At 32.2% G+C, this 15127-nt stretch overlaps 1 protein-coding gene across 1 annotated transcript in view; it reads right to left on the reverse strand.

Moving 5' to 3' along the window:
* KIFAP3 (kinesin associated protein 3) overlaps positions 1-15127 on the reverse strand; it is a 188882-nt gene that overhangs the window by 161620 nt on the left and 12135 nt on the right. The window lies entirely within an intron of this gene.

The raw sequence follows: 15127 nt of genomic DNA on the forward strand, positions 1-15127 counted from the left end.
AAAATAACTCAACAGGCATGTGGCTTCATTTTTCTAAGTGGCTTTCAATAAACCCTTTGAAACCATGATATTTTTAATTCTGTCCCTCTATGTTAATTTTATTTATTACAATGTCTGTGTTCTTTGTCTTAGCTATAATGCTTCTACTTCATGTGGGTGCATTATTGTTAGTGGGCATCCCAACACTACATCTGTTGCTTTTGTCACTAAGAAGGCTGTAGCAGTAGCAACACTTCTCAGGCATGGGGGTGTTCCTACAGTGATTGGATCTAATTGAGCTGAATAATATGCAACAGGATGTTGAACAGGTACTAAAGTTTGTGTTAACACACCTGAGGCAACTCCTTTTATGTACATGCAGAGTGAATAGTTTTTATAATCTGGGATACCTAGAGCAGTTGCAGATAAAATTGTCTGCTTTAATTTCATAAGCTCTGCTAGGTGTTCTGCATCCAACTTAAGTGGTTCAGTGACTGCATCTTCTGTTAATGCCATAAGAGGTTTTGTAATTTCTCCATGCAAGGAATCCATTGCCTGCAAAAACCTGTAGGTTCTCAAAATTGCTCTCAATTGTCTTTTAGTGGTTAGAGCACTCAATTTTTGGATATCTCTAATACATTTAGGAGAAATGAAACATGAACCTACAGATAAAACAAATCCTAAATACTCCACTTTTGGGAGACATCACTGAACCTTTGTTTTTGAAATTTTGTATCCTCTTTTATATAACTCCAACAGGATATGTTTACTATCTGCTCGACATGCTTCAGTATTTGGGGAGGACAAGAACAAATCATCCACAATAATAACTCTCCTTAAACTCAATATTTGCCAAATCTTGTGTCAAAATTTGGGAAAATAAAGTACGACTTTTTAAATAACCTTGAGGCAGTTGGCACCACGTATATTGAGACCCTTTCCATGTAAATGCAAATGTTTTGGGAATCTCCATGGATGGGTATTTAAAAAAAGGCAGAGAACAAGGCCATTACTGTGAAATATTTTGCAGTACTAGGAATAGAGATAATAATAATTGATGTGCTGGGAACAACAGGATGTCTTTTGATAACATGATTAATAGCCCTTAAATCTTGGACAAACTGATACACAGGTTTTCCATTTTCATCTAATTTTGATTTTTTTAATAGGCAGAATATTCTGCCTATTATATTCTGATTTGCAGGGAATTATTATTTTCTGTTTTATTAAGGAATTTGTCACTGGGGTAATTTTTTCGATTGCTTCTTTTAATAGTGGATATTGTGGTATAGACAGAGGTGGACTGCCTCTTGTTCTCATTTGGATTGGAACCACTGATTTCAAAAGGCCTACACTGGCAGAAGATGTAGCCCATAGAGATTCAAGTATATCTGTTGGTATTTTGAAGGTTGAAGTTCTATCTACCTCTTGATTATCTAGAAAGAGTCCTGGGAACAAACTTAGAGATTATTCAGGTAGTTTTTAAGTAATATCACCATCATAAGTACATATTATCATGGCTCTTAATTTACACAACAGATCTCTCCCTAATAAATTCATAGGGGAGTTAATCATTAGCAGGAAAAAATGTTCCACAGATAAAGATCCAACAGACACCATGCATGGTGAAAGCTTTTGGGCTTCCAAAAGTGTTCCAGATACTCCGACAACACTAATAAAGCCAATAGAAAACAATTAGAAATAAGTGTACCCATTAACATAGATCTTGATGCCCCAGTATCTACAAGACAATCATATAATGCAGTGATGGGCAAACTAGTCCCTGCAGGCCAGATCCAGGCCCATCACTGCCTTAAGCAATTCCCTAATCACTACATCTGGATGTGGGGTGTGTAGAGATTAGGGAATTGCTTAAGGCAATGATGGGCAAACTATGGCCTGGATTTGGAAAATCAAATGTTTTCCTATTTGATTCCAGAGTCCTTTCTCCCCTGGCAAACCATCATAAAGGGCCATGTGCACTCCTCTGAGATTCCTCTTGCTGAGGAGGGTTTACATTTTGGCTATTACATGGACGTGCCCCATTATGGATATATTGTAACAAGTCATTTGCCTCAGTTTGGTTACTGTTTCTATCATTCCCATAATTTCCAAAATTGCTATTTTGTAAATTGTTTCTGTTATTATTATTTCTAGGATAGTTGACCCTAGAATAGTTATTACTAAAATTCCCACCATTATTTCTAGAATTTCTGAATATTTTATTCTAGCATCTGCAATTTATCATCATGTATCCCCTTTTTCTGCACAAGTAACACATTGGTCTCTGGTTTATATATTCTCTTTGGGTTATATATTCTCTCTTTGGAGCCACAGTTAACCCAAAACTTTTATCACCTTTTTCAAGTTTATCAATTTTTCTCTTTAATGCTTTTACCTCCTTTCTTAATGCATCCACCAAAATCATTATCATCAGCATCTTTCACTTCATGTCCATTATAAACATAAACTGTCACTCTCCTTAATTCATCAAGGTCCATATTCATCCAGTTAGGGCAAATGGTTTTAAAATAATCCTTGACTACTTTGTAACAATTTTTTACAAACTGCCTTTTTAGTTGTCTAATGTCTCTCTTATTAAGTCAATGTCTATATATCTTCCTCCCAGTTCTATAATTTTGTCCATAAACTGAGAAGGATTTTCTCCTATCTCTTGCTTTAAATTTTCAAATTTTGTCCAAGAACCAGATCTATCTGAACATGCCCTCATTGCATTCAGAACTGTCTCCCTCACATGATATAATTTCTCATAGTCCTTTTCATCTTTAATGTCTCAATGAGGGTCATTCTCAGGCCAATGAGCTGTACCCCACTCCTCATTGGTAAGCTTGATAACTTTATCCTTTTTCCTTTTAGTTAGTAACTCATCTAGAAGATATTCAAAATCAATTCAGTTTGGATCAAAATGCTTGCATATCTTCTCTAGCTTTTTTATCACAGCTATGGGATCCTCCTCAAAAGAAGGCATGCTGCACTTAAATCCCTCCATATCCTGAGGGGTAAATGTTTTGTGGTGCCTAATATTTACAAACTCTCTCTTCTTTGGATTAAAAGTTGGTACTTTTCTTATAGGGAATAGGATAGGGTTTGTATCTTCTTTCTTTGGGGTTTTATTTATTTTTTTTAGCTTTGGTGGGAGAATTAGAAACAGTAGGAGTTAGAGTCAAATGAGAGATAAGTTTCATTTTATTGTGTAATAGTTTTAGTCAATTGCGAGATACTATCTTCAACTTTAGAGATAGTTTCAGTTTGGTGGGCAATAGTTGTAGTCAATTGAAAGATGCAATCTTCAGGATATACAACTCTAAATCTCCATTAAACTCTCTTTCAGTTGTTTCCTTTTTTTAGTAAGGATTAAACTAAATTCTAGATACAGGTAGTACTTTTTTTTTAAACCCTTACCTTCCATCTTAGAATCAATACTGTGTGTTGGCTCCAAGGCAGAAGAGCGGTAAGAGATAGGCAGTGGGAGTTAAGTGACTTGCCCAGGGTCACATAGCTATAGATAGTACTCTTGAAACAATGCAGACAGCACAAATACTCCCATAAGTGGTACTAACAGGAGACAATCAAAAATTGTGAGATTTAAAATCTCAGTGAAGGTCCCAGGTATTGAGAGGTGTCTGAGGTAACTTGGCACTACCCCTTAACATGATATCAAGCATCATGGTTACATTCCTATACCTTCCCTAGTATTGGAAATAACAGAAGAGCAATAAATTAATCAAACTCTTACCTGGCTTGCCAGGCTGTGAAGGGTTAAATTTTGGGGGTAGGAGTATGAACAAAAGTAAGGAGAGAAGTTTCTTAAACACAAAACACTTAATTTATTATTAGGAAAATATGGAAAGGAAATAGAAAGGAAGAAAGTGAGAGTAATCTTATAATAGCTTCTAACTATACCTATGATCCCAATCCTAACTAAAATTTTTTCTTGAAAAACCTAATCTATCTGCCTTTGAGGTCAGTGCCTTCTGCCAGAGCCGGGTTCCAACCTAACTTTTCTGCTCTGACTGATAATATATCCACTATCTATCTACCCAAGATAATCAATAATCAATAAAGGCTGGTAAGGCCTTAAATCCGTTTCTCAGTCTCCTCACAGTCCCAGAGAGAGCAAGCCACACACTCCTCCTCTCTCCAGGGGACCCAGAGACAAAAAGCCCCTTTCCAACTGCCATCTGTAACTCAGTAACTCTCAGCCACACCCTTCTAACTGTAACCAACTGACAGTTTGCCCAGCAGAGGAGCTCTTAAAAAGAAATCTTTTTGCTCCCTTGCCTCTTAAATAGAAAGAGGGAGAAATTAAGAAAAACTCTCTTAACAAAAGGAAAGAAGAAAGGAAAAGGAATCAAATAAGTCAGCAAAACCGGTCAGTATTCAAGTTAAGAAACAAATATTAATGGCTCACTGTGCTAAGCACTGGGGATACAAAGGAAGGCAAGAAAACTTCACCCTGAAAGCTAAAAGTATGTGTATAATATGAAATATTCCACACCCATGAACCTCCCACCTATTCAAAGAAGCGAAGGAGGTATCTTCTATCTTTTTAGTGCTCTTCTTTGGGGAACAAGGTTGTTCTCTGTAATTTAGTAACATTCACTTTCAATTATTTTTTAGTTGTTCTTTACCTTTATATTGTTGCTGCCATAGTATATGCTGTTTTCTTAGGTCACCTTACAACACTTTGCTTCAGTTCATGTCTTTCAATGCTTTAAATGATCAGTTTCACAGTAATATTTTATTACATTTATGAACCACATGTTTTTAGCAATTCTAATCAAGGAGCACCTACTTTACTTCAAATAATTTCCTATCACAAAAAGTACTTCTATGATTATTTTTGAGCATATAGGGATTTTCTCCTATCGGTGATCTCTCTGGGTCAAAGGCTTTAGACATTTTAATCACTTTGTCTAATTCCAAAATGCTTGAATTGATCCATAGCTCAAACAGCAATAATTAGTGTACATATATTCCTACAACTCTCCCAATAGTAAATATTCTCATCTTCAGATATCTTTGTAAATGTGCTGTGTGTGAAATAAAATTTGGGATTGTCTTGGAATTTGTGAATTATATTTTTTATTATTAATCTGTAGTATTCTTTCATATGTTATCAATAGTTTGGCAAGTCTTCTTTTGAGAATTATTTGTTATTATCCTTTGATAACTGAGGAATGGCTTTTAGGACATATATATTAATATACAAACAATGTATATTGGCATACATATGTGTGTGCATATACATATGTACAACTGTCTAAATATCATGGCTAACAATTTGAGACATTTGGTATAAAGATTTTTTTCCTCAATTCAATCCCCTCCAATCTAAATCTAGTAGCATTTTATTTGTGTAGTTTTTCAGTTTCAAAACTGAAGTTATCCATTTTATCTTTTGTATGCCTTTCCCAGAGCCTTCATTATGAATATATCTTATTTAACAACTGTGAAAGATATGTGATTTGATTCTTTTCTGTTTTATTGCATGATTAATATTAAAGTCATAAATCCATTCTGATTTAATTGTGGAATATGGTATAAGTGGTTAGTCAAAGCCTTACTTTCTGCAAGATTGGTTTAAAATGTTCCCAGCCATTCTTCTCAAATAGGGAATTCTTTTTATTTGGAGAGTTATTAAGTATTGGATTACTGAATTTCATTGTTTCTTATTCTCTTTATTCAAATATGTTCTTCTGATCTACTTCTCTATTTTAATCAATACCAAGTGATTTTGATGACCTATTGCTTTATAATATAATTTGGGATTTGAAAGCATTCTCCCGTCATTCCTACCTTTGTCAATATTTCCAAGAATATTCTAGATTTTATGTTTCTATAAAGAAATGTTATTATTTTACTGACTTCTAAAAAGTATCCCTTTGACAGTTTTATCAGAACATTAAAATGGACATTAACTTTAGTATTGCTGTCATATTTACACATTGGAAAAGCTCTGTCATTTGTACTGAATAATATTCCTCTAGTTATTTTTAAGTTATTTTATTAGGGGCACTTTGTAATTGAACTTATACAAATATTTTGTGTGCATTAATAGATTCATCTCCAAATATTTTATTCATTTTGCAATTATTTTGAATGCAGTTTCTCTATTATTCTCTTGAAGGCAATATTATTATATAGAAATGTTATTATATAGAAATATAAGGCAATATAGAATAAAATACATTGCAATATAGAAATAGAAGGCAATGTTATTAAATAGAAACATATTGATTTTTTTAACATTTATTAATATTCATTTTTAACATGGTTACATGATTCATGCTCCTCCTTTCCCCTTCAACCCCCCCCACCCCCCCCTACCCATGGCCGATGCGCATTTCCACTAGTTTTGTCATGTGTCCTTGATCAAGACCAATTTCCAAATTGTTGGTAGTTGCATTGGTGTGGTAGTTTCGAGTCAAACATATTGATTTTTGAAGGTTTATTTTGTAGCCTGCAACATCATTACTATCTTAATTAGTATCCAGGATAATACATTAGGAATTCTTAAGGAAAGCATGCCTTATCAGCAAATAAGGATAGTTTTTTTCTCTTCTTTTTCTGTGTTTCATCTTTAATTTCCTTCTTTTATCTTATTTACTAGTGCTAACATTTCTACAACCATATAAAATAATAGTGTAGAGAGCATCTTTATTTATTCCTGTATTTACTAGAAAAGCTTTTAGTGATCTCCACTGTATATCACTGCTTGCTTTTCATTTTCGATAGATAATTTTAATGATATATTAAAAAGGTCTTTAGATGTCTATACTTTTAGTGTTCTTAGCATAACTTGTTCAAAGGCTTTTTTTTTACTTTATTGAGGCAAACATGAAGGTTAGGATGCTTTTGCTTTTAATATTATTAATATCTTTCTAAAAATGAACTATTAATATATTCCTAAAAATGAAAAAATGACATAAATTAAGGTATCATAATGACTAATTTCTTAGAGAGACTGCTAGTCTTTTTGACAAAATTAAAAATTCTGAGCAAATATTCATTAATGATATTGATCTGTATTTCTCTTTTCATTTGTCCTTTCTTGGTAAAGATATTATGACTATATTTTTCTTGTGAAATAAATCTTGCAGAGTACTTTCTGAATTTTTGAGATCTGTGCAGTATTGGTAGTAATTATTTAACTTGAAAGATTTCAAGAATAGTTTGATAGTTCGCTTCTGGTAGTTTCTTTGTAGCTCGTTTTATTTTCTCTTCAGAAAGATAGATTATTTAATACCTTTATTTGGTTTTCCATTTGACAATTTCATATATTTCTTTTGTATTCTCAGTTTTCTTGGCACAAATATGTGTATAGTAGGGTTTGATAATTCTTTTATCTTTTTCTTCTAATATTTTATTGATTTACTGTTGATTTGTTATACGGTTGACTAAAGATTTATTAGTTTTTAAATCTTTTCAAAGAGTCAGCTTTTAATTTTAATTATCATTTCTATGGTCATCTTGGTTTCCAATTTATCTATTTCTCCTCTAATTTTCAATATTTCATTTGTTGTGTTTATATTAGCTTTGTTGCCAAATTTTAAAAAGGTTTATATATAATATTCGTTAATCTCCTTTTACATTTTGCTAATAAATGTTTTTACGGATATCCCAAGGACTGCTTTAGCTGAATCCAAAAATATTAGTATGTGGTTTTATCATTATAACTTTACTTCATATAATAGTTGTTTCTATCATTTTTTGGTTGATACTCTCATATGAGATTGTATTATTTACCTAATTAATAGTTTTTGTGTCTTAAAGTCTAAAAAGGATGTGGACTATTTCTGCCTTTCAACATTTATTTGCAATATCTCTGTTCTCTAATATAGATAATATTCCATATGGTGCTGAGAAATATGTATATTGTTCATAATTTTTGCTTAGGATGTGCCACAAGCATTTTAGCCTTGGTTTCTTCAGGATTTTTTCAATTTTCTACTTTCCCTTTTGATGATTTTGTTATCATTTTGTTCAAATTGAGAGGGAGATATTAAAATCTCTTGCCACTGCTATATTACTGACTATATCTTATGATAATTGAGCTAATTTCACCTTCATGAATTCAGTTGCTAAAGCATTTGGGGTATATAAATATGGTATCAGTATTGCTTATAGTTTATTTCAGTACAGTGTGCCTCCTTTCTTTGCCTCTTTATGTTTCAAATTTTTGTATCAGCCCTGCTTGTGTTTGCCTCAGAAGGAGACCAAGCACATATTGGCAATATCCACTGGTGGTAGGACTAGTTTCTAGAGCCCATGAGCCCCCTGACACAATAGATCCTGACACTTGACTGGGCTCCTAAACTCCCAGGATATACCATCTCTTGTTACTACTTGCTATTAATCCAGACTTCTGAACTTCATTCAGGCCATACTCGCCACAAAATCAGGCAACTAAGCACTGAGTTGAGACATCAAGGGTCAATGATGAATTTTTTAATTGTGGACCTTCACCAGAAGATTTCTAATTGCTAAGATACTCCCATTTCTGTCCCTGCCCTTATCCCAGCCTCATCTCAAACCTGCTCTTCCAATGCCCTACTACAGGTCTGACTACCCTGTCTACTGTGCCTACTGTGTAATTATCTTAGTCCATAATTTACAAACTTCTTTTAATTTTAAACCTTTTCTTCTTTTCTTGTTCTTTCCATCTTCTGGTACTGAATGGAAACTGGCTCTCTCTATATCACACTGCTTCCCTTAGGATTCAATATACTTTCTCCCACATTCCATTCTTAGTGCTGCTTCTTCTAAATGCCAGTGTTAAACACATTCTGTGCTTTATGTCTTGATTTGTGTTAATAATTACTAATAAATGAGTTAACCAATAGTATCTCTTTTGTTATAACTTGGAAGGATTCTTTCATTTTTTTGACTTAAGCATGGCAGACACTATGGTGGAGAATATCTTTAATACAGTATTATCTTGCTCTATTAAATAAAATATTATTTTTATAATTAATAACAATGGGATCTTATATTAGCTATTTCTTTCAATTAATTGTGGGATAGTAAAGATAAGCTCTACCATGGATGTGAAATACTGCCTTTGTCCTAAAACCTTTGTAGAGGATGTCCTTAAATGTATGTATAGATATTTTCAAACAATAATTTTGTGTGCATAAGTAGGCATATGTGCTCAGTTGTCTTTTTTTTTGTCCAGGATTTTCCTTCCCACCCTACCTTTTTTATCTTCCACTACTGAATAATAATCTATCAACTTTGAAAACCACATTATTTCTTGCACAGACCTTCTCTGGATATACCTGATCTAGTTCAACTTCTATTCTTATTTTTTTTTTCAGTTACATTCTATTTCCTCTAAAAGCCCCTTCATCATTGCAATGTCAATAGTTAAGACATGGTGGTTTCATGTGATAGTGGAAGTCATGTTACAAATCTTTGCATATGTTTTCCATCTTTCAGCTCTTTTTTTGATCTTCTTCAGTGTCCTCAGGATGCCTCTACTTAGCTGAGTATTTGACTAAATTTTCTTTACACTAGGTTTTCCCCTATATTTGTTTTTTGATAAGGCAATATTCCTCAACCTCCCATCATCACTCTTACTAAGATTTTATTTTTAAAAATCATATCCTAAAACAACATTGCCCTAGGCTTCCATATCTCTCAGCTTATGAAGTAAAGTATTTGCTGAATAACTCAATTTTTTATACAATATTCAGATTAACTACACTGAAAGCACTGAGAGCACATTAATCCCTACTGAACCATATTCCTTACTCTATATAAAATTATTTTATAAGAATTCCATATATTTGTAAACATAATCTCACTATGGAAATTGGTTTATATGAATTGAACATTGTATGAACTTATTATAATCATTTCTCAATGTCCTTTCTTCTGCCCATTGCTATTTTTTGTTTAAAATAACATGGTTATTAAATAGGTCAAGGTAGTGTTTTAATTGCATACTCTATCTTTTCTCATGTTTATTTTTCTAATTTTATATTAATTTTAATTTTTACATTAATAAGGGGTGAACAAAGAATGATCCTTAATGAGTAATGAATCATTTCCTGTTTTAAAAATAATTTTATTTTTGTGATGTTACTCAGAGCTCACCATATCTAGTACCTTCCAAGTCTTTTCTTAATAATAGCTAATAAAAGCTAACATTTATATAACACCTACTATGTGTCAAGCACTGTGCTAAATAGAGGTTAAGTGATTTGATCAGGGCCACAAAGTTATATGAGGCCAAATTTGAACTCAAGTCTTCTGACAGCAGGCAGAGGGCCCTACACACCATGGTACCAGCTGGCTGCATCAGCTTCTTGAAGAAAATATTCATTTTTTATAGGTTTAATACTTCTGTTTAGTCTACAAGTCCTTGGTTTCTCTCAATCCTTCTGCTGGAGACTTCTAGATCAATCAACTAGCTATACAGTGACATAACTTGGTAGGCCTTATGAAATTCTTCATATAACTTATCTACTTTTTCATCTCCTGAAACAAATGCATATAAACTGTCATTATTTTCATGCTGATCTTTTTATGAATGTATACAAACACTATATTAAGAGATGATATGAGAAATGATGTATTCTTATTGCTTATGCACAAGTAATATAAAATACTAATGTCTTTATTTTCCTCTTCAAGGAAAATTTGAGAAATTTTCTACTTAGTTATACTTCCTTCTGCTTTCCTTTATAGTGAATATATCAAGACTGATAAAATTTTGTTCACTCACTTATGGATAAGGTTTACACAGAGAGAATGTAAACAAAAGATCTGAAAACTGTGATTCTTAGCCCCTTTGCTCCCTTTTTTACAGTCAGTGAAGAAATGGAAGGGAGTCCCAGAAAACAAAGTCATTTTGTGTTTTTCTTTGTTTCATGTTGCCAGGAACATATAATTCATCACCAAGTTGTTAGTTTATGGGTGATCAGCTTTGCTGAACATAGCCAAGCTGGCCCTCAAAAAGTATATCTAATCTGTTGCCAGTATCATACCTAAAAACTTTCTAGTATGGAGAAACTTGCCAGAGCTTGGACTCCCTTGACATAGCCTTTAAGAATCCTGAGGGGCTCATATGTGGCAAAGGAAATAGAGTAGGAGTTTGTGAATGTTCTAAAATTTTTTTCAGAATTCATTTTACGTTTATTTTTTAAATATAATGATCTATGGTAAAACTACTGATCCATTCTTCTGCTATTTTTCTAGTTTTCTAAACTTTTTATACTATAGTAATTAATATAAGTCAAATGACTTATGTACAATAGTTTAAATTTATATTTACTCTATTCAGAAGATGAACTATAAATCATGAAACTTTATTAGCAAATTCAGTCAGTAATACCTGAATAATTTCTTACCACAAATTAAATTACTAAGACCTTTTAAAAATACTATGTAATGAGTCACATCAGTTTATAGTTTAACTCACAGAATTCATCAATTTTCAGATTTGACTAATTCCAAAATTCACAAGTTTATAATGTAAAAAAAATTTAAAATATATAAACAGACTACAACAGAAGGAATTCAAGTAGTTAAATCTAGTATCATAATAAATACCAGTTATAAAGCCTCAGACATTTCGATGATTTGTGGAGTCTTACACATTTCATCCTTACCCAAACATCTCTAAGGAAATCATGAAACATACAAAGCTTGGAAACTAAGAAAACTGATGCTACAACCACACTTTAAAATATGGGGTTTTAGAGATAAACATTGTAGTAATTATAAATTCCCCATATATTTACTCTTTGGTTATTTTTAAATAAGGTGAATAGCCTGTATTTGCCTTGGCAGAGTATTATTTAAAAAATCAAATTTTACCTTTCCCCTAGTCCATGGCAGCTGCAATTCTCATTATGAAAAGACCAGTAAGTAAAGTAATAGAGGTTAGAGTCCTAATCCATAAATTCTGGCCCAAGTTAAAACTCAAATATTTAATCTGGTAGTAAGGATCAAGCACTAAAGCTAAATTATAAATCTATGTATTTCCAAGAAGCATCTCTAATTATATATATACATATGTGTATATATATATATATATATATATATACACACACACACACACACACACACACACACACACACTCTGGCAGCAATGGCTTCATTTTAGGAACTTTTATGAATACCTTAATGTTTTAGTACTGAACAATAAAAATACGATATGAGATCTAAATTAATATAGACTTATAGTTGGTATTTCTACATAAAATAAATGATACTAGTACTACTGAAATTATAATTCTTTATTGATAACTACAAAGACTAACGCCATTAGGTGGTGCCTAAAGTGTACTAGGCTGGGAATCAGGAAGACCTCAGCTCAAATGTATCACATTTGAGTTGAGGTCTTCCTGATTCCTGTTCAACTCTGAGTACATCACTTAACTCAAGTTTGTCTTAGTTTCCATATAACTGTAAAATGGGGATAAAAATAGCACCACATTCACATTGTTGTTGTAAAGACCAAATGAGATAACATTAGTAAAGAGCTTACACAGTGCCTGACACACAGAGGGCATTATGTAAATGTTGGCTCTTTTTCTTTTTTACAATTAAGACTTTTATTACTTTCAAAGAGGTAGGGCAGTGTGATCCAGGAGGGCAGTGATGGCCACAGGTGCATTTATCTTTCCTATTAATTGTTATTAAAATTAAAAAAAAATTAATTTCCAGGGGGCTAAGTAATATTTTTTCTGGAAAGGGGGCAGTAGGCCAAAAAAGTTTGGGAACCACTGAGGTAGGGAATCTGCAATTATTCTTATTATGGCTTTAATTGCTATGAAAGAGGGAGGGTATATATTCTTCAGGACATGTAGATTAGAAAAATCATCAGTTAAATTACAATAATAAGATTTTATGACATATGAATATTTTTCACATGATACTAGAATTGCTTGAGCAATAAAAATTAATAAAGGGAAAAAGGGTCAGAGGTCACAATATGAAATATAATGCATCTACATTTAGCAATTTTTAAAACTAAGTTTCATGGGTTTGAAGTTGATAAAAAACAGCCCAAGTATAATTATCAAGAGAAATAAAATCTCTTTTATATGAAATATATTTCACACTTAATATAATGAAACATTTTTGGCATGCTTGCCAATATTAAAATACCAAGTCCAAAGAAGCAGTGTTTTGATTTGTGCTATTTGATCCCCCTTACCATGAAATGTATGGAATTTCTTTATGTCTCCAGTGTCTGTCCACACTCTTTCTCCTCTCAGCCTCTAATTTATACATGCTTTTACAGAATATTTTCCAGAAACTGTGCTGATCCTAATTAGATTTCTTGTAAAACAGGTTCTGTTTGTAGGAAAATACTCAATAGAGATAGACAGACTTTGAAATGGGAACCTAAGGCAATATATAAAGTATCCTATATATTCAAAGCTCTTCCACTCTGCCTGTCATTGACTTTCTTCCTATTTTACATCTATTTCTACACACCAGTCTCATTACTTTAGTTTCTTCATTCCTGAAGCTGAAGTATGCCAAAGGAGATAATGTGACGAGAAATACAAGAAAATGAGTAGCTCAAGGGTTTTAAGTTCTAATCCTATCTCTGCATTGATCTGCAGATATATTGATAGAACTGACATTTTACTCAGGTAGAAAACTTCCACAGAAAGATAAATGAATGAATTTTTTGTTCAATTCAAATAAAATTCAGGAAAATCAGAATGACAAATATTTTATAAACAGTCAAGCTAACATTTAATTTTAGATGCCTTATTTTGTAAGGTCTGAAAAAGTGATATAATAAAATGATTAGTTTGTACTGTTTCTTATTATCCTGCTCCCTGAATATAATTTTGACTTAAAATAAACTTACCCTAAATGTCTGTAATATTAGTTTAAATTGCTTTTCTGAAACATTATGAGAAGTGATTTGCCCTGGATTCAAAGTAAAAATGTTCTAATCAGATGTTAAAAACACATTAAGAAAACTTTTCTACAATCTTAACATGACACTAAGGATATTCTATATTAACTATAGATATACCAAAACACTCCCTGACATACAACCCCTGCACAGAAACATAAAAAGCAACCTATGAGGTCTGAATTTTACTATTTATATACACAAAGAGATGGCTACTACCATACTACAGAAAGATTTTTTATCATGAATATTATTTTGCAATGAGTGAATATTTTAGAAAGTGAATTTCTAATGAGAAAACAATCAAAATATTTTACATGTGCATATAATTCCAATAGTTAATAATTCCAAAAAGGTTTTCTAAATAAAATAATCAACACATTGAACATCCTGAACACCAACTAACATGCTAACATTTATCATTTTTAAGCATGTTGAGAATAATGTTATCAGACAAGATGCAAAGTATATCGTAGTAGCAAGAGCTTTTATTTTAAAAGGGTGAGGGAGGGAGCTAGACTATGTCAGTGTAAGGTCAGCTTACCAAAAAATTTAAACTTTTTTTGAATTCAATAAAAATGAAGTTTCAACATTTATAAGTCCTATTAGTTCCTGCCATCCCCAGAACTAAATGTTAAATAATGAATCAGTCATAACTTTAGTTTATGATAGTGCGAAATGATACAAACCATCAACAATCAACATGAGGCAACCTACCATTATCATATATGTGATCTTTTAAATAATAAAAGGAGAAAGTACAGAAAATCATGCATTGAGCTATTTTGTAATATCTACCCTAAAATATTTATTTGTTAGTGTCCTTCCTTCACCATTTTTTGGGGAGGAATAGGTGAAGGGCGATAGAACAGTAGAGACAAAGAACAAGACAACATTTTGTGCTTTTCTGAACAATACTTGAAAAAAGCAAGTATTGCTTGCTTTACCTATCTCTTTGGTATTTGCTGAAATAATTATAGAATAAGGTTTAAAAATTTTAAATTATTTATAAATTTTAAGATACTGAGCAATATTAAATTTGGCCTATCTACTTAGAACACAGAAAGTTAATTATTCTAAAATTCTCTCCATTAGTTATTCCCGAATTAAAATGACATGCAATTTCCTTGTTATGTTTCTGTATATACAAAAAAATAATAAAATAGGAAAAACAAAATAAGATAGAGGAGCCTTGCAGTCCTGCTCCTTTGGCCTTAAACACAGGTCAGTGGCTAT

Source organism: Gracilinanus agilis, chromosome 4 (genome assembly GCF_016433145.1).
Source record: "Gracilinanus agilis isolate LMUSP501 chromosome 4, AgileGrace, whole genome shotgun sequence".
NCBI lineage: Eukaryota > Metazoa > Chordata > Mammalia > Didelphimorphia > Didelphidae > Gracilinanus > Gracilinanus agilis.